The sequence below is a fragment of the Melopsittacus undulatus genome, chromosome 19, assembly GCF_012275295.1.
Source record: "Melopsittacus undulatus isolate bMelUnd1 chromosome 19, bMelUnd1.mat.Z, whole genome shotgun sequence".
Classification (NCBI taxonomy): Eukaryota; Metazoa; Chordata; class Aves; order Psittaciformes; family Psittaculidae; genus Melopsittacus; species Melopsittacus undulatus.
Window position 1 is genome coordinate 832,475 of NC_047545.1, and position 6,198 is coordinate 838,672.

The 6,198-nt window shown below is 59.1% G+C and overlaps 1 protein-coding gene across 11 annotated transcripts in view; it reads right to left on the minus strand.

The window, feature by feature from the left end:
- TCF3 (transcription factor 3) overlaps positions 1-1,801 on the minus strand; it is a 68,970-nt gene extending 67,169 nt beyond the window's left edge. For 6 of the 11 annotated variants that reach the window (XR_004550403.1, XR_004550402.1, XM_034070965.1 and 3 more), the window contains exon 1: positions 1,669-1,801. The gene's annotated coding sequence lies outside the window, so the exon portion shown is untranslated. The remainder of the gene's footprint in view (positions 1-1,668) is intronic. The other 5 variants (XM_034070972.1, XM_034070969.1, XM_034070968.1 and 2 more) reach the window with 1 other exon arrangement.
- Between the last annotated feature and the right edge of the window lie 4,397 nt (positions 1,802-6,198).

Genomic DNA, 6,198 nt, shown 5'->3' on the forward strand with positions numbered 1-6,198 from the left:
TCTCTCCTCCTTTCCCCCCCCCCCCCTTGTCCGTGCTTAGTTTTGCTTAAAAAGCCAAAAGAAAAAGATCTGATCTTGGGCCTCTTTCCTTCGGGTGGCTGAGCACCTGCAGCTGCTTGCTCAGGGGCTAAAGTTGGGGGCTGAGAGCTGAACCTCTCTGCTCCCCCAAAACCGACTGCGAAGAATAATAAAAGGGGGAAAAAAAAGTTTATTTTCAGAAGGATTTGGCAAAAAAAAAGAGGCCTCCAAGCAGCCTGGCAAGATAGGGAAATATTCTGCCTAATTTTACTGATTTTTTGGTTTATTGGTTGGGGTTTTTTTTTCTTCAAGAAAGATTTTGAGCTTTCGGGCCAATGATAAAAAAATAGTTCTTCGGGAGGGAGGCTTGGATGAGACAAAAGATTCCTTTTGGGAGGGGGGGGATGTTTTAGGACCTCATTCATAGCTACAAAGAGCAGCTGGCCAATAAATTTAACTCCTCAATCATAAGCTTTAAGGAAAAAGCAGAAAACTCCCCCTACCCAAAGCGTTTGTGGCTCCACCACATTTCAATGACGTTCCTAAACCAACGCAGCAAACTTAGCCCCGCGTGTAGAAATCCCGTTTGCCACTATAAAACCCACCCGGGGGGGGGGGGAGAGGGAGTATTTTATCTTACTTTTCGGTTCTTTTCAGTGTCATCCACAGTCAAATAGCTTTTAAAGCATCTTACACACAACCCCAGCCCCGGTGCTGAGCGGCCGGGGGACACCCCCATGTCCTTGTTAGATCCCCGCACACCCCCCGGGGCGAGCAGCAGCCGGGGCCGAGCTCACCAAACTTCCAACAATACTCCCTCACACCGTATATTCAGGCCGGTATTTATATAGCTAGATATATCGATAGCTATAGTAGATATAGATATACAGATATACACACACATATATACACTTTCTCCCCGCCCCTCGTTTTTACCTCCGGCCCGGGCGCACAAAGCCCCGGCCAGGCCCCGCCGCGGCCGGGCTAACGCGCAGCAGATGTCGGCCGCTCCTCTCCCCCCGTCCCGCTCGGGTTTCCTCCAGCGGGGCCCAGCGGCACCTTCTCGGCTCGGACAAAGGCCCGGCCGCCTTGTTCCCCCCTCAGCTCCAAGCGCGGCCTGGCCTGAGGTGGGGTTGGGAAGGCGGCGGGGGGGGGATGTCCCAGCGGCCGCCCCTATCCCGCAGCGAGCCCCGAGCAGCCCCCACAGCCCCGCTCCCCACAGCGGGGGGAGCCCGGAGCACCCCCCGGTTGCTCCCGCAACTTTTGCAGCCCCCCAGACCGGAGCTGGATGGAAGGGGGGGGGGGGAGCTGAAGTTCGCTGAACGACCGGAGACCGACCCGTACACACAGAGCAACGTGGGAAGGGGGAGCCCCGACCCCCGCACACACACACACACTTCCAGACACCCCCCTCCGCCTGTGGGGACCCCAGGGGCCCCCGCTGCCCGGCCCAGGCAAACTTTACTGGGGGACAATGGAGCCGGGGCAGCCCTGCCGGGAAGGGAATGGCGAAGGAATCAGCGGGTGAAGTCCCATCCCCTCAGCGGCTCCGGGACCGGGGGAAGCGCGTCCGGATTTTATCACTTTATTATAATTGTTATTAATGTATTTTTTTATTATTATTTAATTGGGGTTTGGGGTTTTTTTTACCTGTTCCGGGGCAGGCGCGCGCCCCCCGTGCGTGCGGGGCAGGGGAAGCGCATGAAGGTCCCGCGCTTACGGCAGGCCAGGCCGGGCCGGGCCGGGCCGTGCTGTGCTGGGGGCGGCGGCCGCGGCGCCCAGGGCCGGCGGGCGGCGGATCCTATTGTTCTCGCACCGCCGGCGGATAGAATATCGCGAAGAAGCGGCGCGATCGCCCCGGCCCGCCCCGCGCCCCGCCCCGGGCCCTAACGCTGCTGCTGCCACCGCCGCTCCGCCTCCCGCTGCTGCGCTCGCCGGCCCCGCTGCCTCCGCATGCTTCCCCCCGCGGCGGCGGCGGAGCGGAGCTACCGCCCCTCGCACCGCCCCTTCGCCTCACAGCCGCACGCCCCGCCCCTGAGGGGCGGCTCACCTCCCTCCGCGCAGTATCCTTCCGCCACCCGCAGGTGATGGAGGGGAGCTGTCTCACACACACACATACCCCGCTGCCGTCGGGGGAATGGCGGGCGGCTGGTACCGAGGAGGGACGGGTCACTGTGGCAGCGCAGAGGGTGGGGTGGGGAGGAGGCACCCCCGAAACGCGGGACTATATTTTCTGGCGGAGGAGATCGTACAAACGTGCCTTTGAGGGGAGGGGCGAGAGGGCAGTGATGACACGGGAGCTCCGGTGATGGACTGCTAAGGTCGCGGAGTGCCGTCCAATGGGAGGGCTCCTCCGCTCTGAGTGGCAGATGGCGACACCAATCAGAACGCGCTCCTTTCCCGTCCCCGCCCACCGAACGCGGCGGTGGCCGGTGGGCGGCTGCACCTCCGCCGCTTCCCCGACGGGGCGGCCCCGGGATGCGGGAGCTGCTCCCGGTCCTGCGGCGCTCCAGGAGCCCGCACCCGGCGTGGGGCCTGCGGGACCCCTCCACGGTGCTGGGGACGTCGCGACCCCCGACAGCGCTGTGAGGCCCCGGGCCGTGGCACCTGCCGCCAAGCCTCGGCGGGGCCCGCAGCACAGTGCGCATCGTGCTGCAACGTCCATGGTTTATAAGCAGATCCTCACATCTTTCCGCCTGTTTATCTGCCCTGTTTAACTTCCAAGCTGGAGCCGGCACTTGGAAGCCAGTCGGCGGGTGCTTTGAATCAAAGGTGCCGCCCGGCCAAGCCCTGGCAGCTTGGGTAACGTGCCATGGGGCACCTGGTTCACCGGTGCGGGGTGGGGGGGAAGATGCTGCTCCCGGGATCTCCATGGTACCCAGGGAGCTGCTTCCCCCATGGGGACTGTATGGGGGCTCACTTGATAGCTCTTTAAAACGTCACCTGGGAAGAATCATAGAATCATGGGATGGTTCGGGTTGGAAGGGACCTTAAAGCTCATCCAGTGCCAGGGCTGGAGCTGCTGGAGTTTAGGGATGGGATGGGAAAGAACCCTGGGAAGGGGACAGTGAGTAGCCCTGGAGGAAAAGCTGAAGGATGTTGGCTGCGGTATATGCAACAACCAAGGGACTTTTAAAAAGGGCCTGTTGGAACAAGAATGGCTTTAACCTGCCAGAGGGGAGACTGAAATGAGATGAGAGGTGTCCCTGCCCACAGCAGGGGCTGGAACTGGATGAGCTTTCAGGTCCCTTCCAACCCAAACCATTCCATGATGATTCTGTGCTGTCCCCAGAGCTACTGTGCCATGAGGGCACCTTGCCAGGGGTCCCAGGGTGAGGAGGGTGATGGGAGCTTGGGGCTTCGTGCTGCATCCCAGCAGCTTTAAGGAGCACGTTTGAGTTCATATTTGCATTTAGTCACAGTGTGAGTCAGACATTCCAGCCCCGGCTGCCGAAATGCCTCAGCTCTGACTTCTGATTTCCCACTGCAACCTTGTTTTGTTTGGTTTTGGGTTTGGGTTTTTTTCCTATCCTCTCCCACCCCCCCCCCCCCCCCCCTCCCCCCTTTTCCCCTTTCTCCTCTTTTTCTTCCCTTTCTGGCCAGCCCCGTTTCAAAGCAGGTTGGATTCCCAAAGGAGCAGAGTTGGCACTGGGCACAGGGAAGTGGTGATGCTGGAGGGGTGGAACAGGACAGAGGGACAGCCATGGACATCCCAGAGGGTTTATTGTTCCCTGCAGCAGTGGGGAGCCAAGGTGAGGATAAGCCCTGCCAGACTTCGCAGCCATGCAGGGGGGTTAGACAAGGAGCCCCCCACATCCCTCCAGCCATGGCTGGGGGTACATGGGGCATGGCTGAAGCCATCAGCACCTTTTGGCTGCTGCAGCCATCACAGGGAGGCCCCAGGGAAGGGCAAAACCGGGGGGGGGGGGGGGGGGGGGGGGTTGAAGGCGGTAGAAGATGAGAAATGCTTTAATTAAGAAAAGACCCACAGCTCAGCCAGCACAGAGCCAGGTCCTGCCTCCCACTGCGCTCCCCATTGACCCCCATTGCCCCTTGCTGTCCTCCTGCAGGCACCAGGCACCCAGAGCCAGGTCCTGCAGCAGCCTCAGGGATGCCCAGGGCAGACTTCTGGGGGTGCTGGACCCCCTGAACCGGGGCTGGGGGAAGGGGACGTGCTGAGCGTTTGGCCAGAAAGGCAGTTTTGTTGTTGGTTTCCTGAATGATGCATTCCACATGGCATTGCATCACGCACAGCTGTTACATCACTTTAGCCAGGAAATTTAAAACGAGTGGCCTCGGCTGGAAATGGGGGTTTAATTTTCTTATGGACAACAACAACACCAGGGACAGAGGAAAAAAAAGCCTCAAAAGTCTCTCCTTTTCGGTTGTTTTGTGTTGTTCTGGTTTTAAATCCCGCCCATCTCTCCCATTTCAGCCACTTTGTTCCCAGCTTTCCCCCAGCCTGTTGATGGTGCAGCAGCCAGGCAACCCCAGCCATGGGCTCTCAGTGGGAGCAAGACTTGGCTTGTGCTCTCCAGACAGCCCAACCAGTAGACATGGACCCTTTGGCCACACTGTCCCATTCTCCTCCAAGGGTGTCCACTCCTTGCAACACAGTGGGGCAGCTTCCAGCTCCCAGCCCTGCTGCAGGGTGATGCTTGTCCCTGTGCTCAGATGCTTCCTGGATCAAAAGGGCAAGCATGTGCCATCAACAGCTCCTTGAAAGCATCATTAGCTTTGCCCACCATCCTCCCTTTGGGTGCTGTTTATTACTAGTGATGGTCCCCATCAGCCCCCACAATAGACACCACTGTTACAATGCCATGAGCTGAGGAGCTGGGATCTCCTGTGGGACAGCTCGGAGTCACAGATCCAAATCCATCCCAGCCCGCAGGGGCTGACACACAGGGACCAGCCCTTGTATGGCTCTGGGAGACACCCTGGCACAGGGTACCCAGAGAAGCTGTGCCTGCCCCATCCCTGGCAGTGTTCAAGGCCAGGTTGGATTGATGCCCCTGTGTCCAACCTGGCCTTGAGCACTGCCGGGGATGGGGCAGCCACAGCTTCTCTGGGCACCCTGTGCCAGTGCCTCAGCACCCTCACAGGGAAGGACTTCTTCCTGCTGTCCAATTAAGGATGCTCTTTATTCCCTTGGCAGCAGGATTCAGCCCTATGGTGCTGCAAGGGCTGGAGCTCCTTGTGTACCCCTGGGCAGTGCGATCCTGCCCCAGGGGATGTGGAGAAGTCTAAAATCTTGCCTTAAATTGCCTTAAAATCAACCAAAACGGAGCAGGGGTCATGAGGGAGCCCTTGGGCTGGTGTCTCAGAGCAGCAACACGGGATCCTGCAGCCCACAGCCCTGGGTAACAACCGCCTACCAACAGGAAACCCTCAGTATGTTTGTGTGCTGGGGAATCTCCTCTGAATGGAAAGAAAAGGCACCTCCGCACACTAAAACCATCTTAGCATCTCCCTTGAGGTGTTGGGGCATCTCCCAGGGTGGCCTGCGGGGGACACACTGTCTTCCACCACCAGGATGCAGGGATAAGGTTGGGGTTGGCTGAGATGGCTCCTGGGTGGGAGAAGGTTGATGGGGGATGCAGGGGATCCTGCTGGGAAAAGGCCTGATCCCAGGCTGTGCAGGCAGCCCTGGCCTGGGCAAAGGAACAAGGAGGGGGCCTGAGGGAAGGGGGGGAGGGAAAAGAGGGAAGAAGTAAGGTGGAAAGGAAAAGGGACATGGAGGAAAAGAAATAGCTGCTATGGGAGTTGGGTGCAGAGCAGGGGACAGGGATGGGAGCCTTGTCCTATAGGTGCTGTGCTGGATGCCAGATGGGGAGTCCAGAACCTCTTCACAGGTGAAAGCAGCAGGATCCGAAGGCATTTGTCAAACCTTGTCCATGGAGAAGGACAGTGGCAGAACCCATCCAAAGGACTGCCAATGTACCCCTGCCAGCTGGAAAAGTCCCCCTCCAGCCATCCCAGTGAGGAGGGGACAAGAATAGATGGCAGGGTTTTGCCTGGCTGAGCTGTGGTTTGGAGCTGGGATGGAGATGTCCCTTTAACAGGGCTCCACTCCAGTTTCTTCAGGCTAACCAAATACATCACTGCGGTGGCTGAGGCTCAGAGCCTCGCAGTTTGCAACCGTGCCCCAAAGAGGAGCTGCTCCAGCCCCTGAGGACT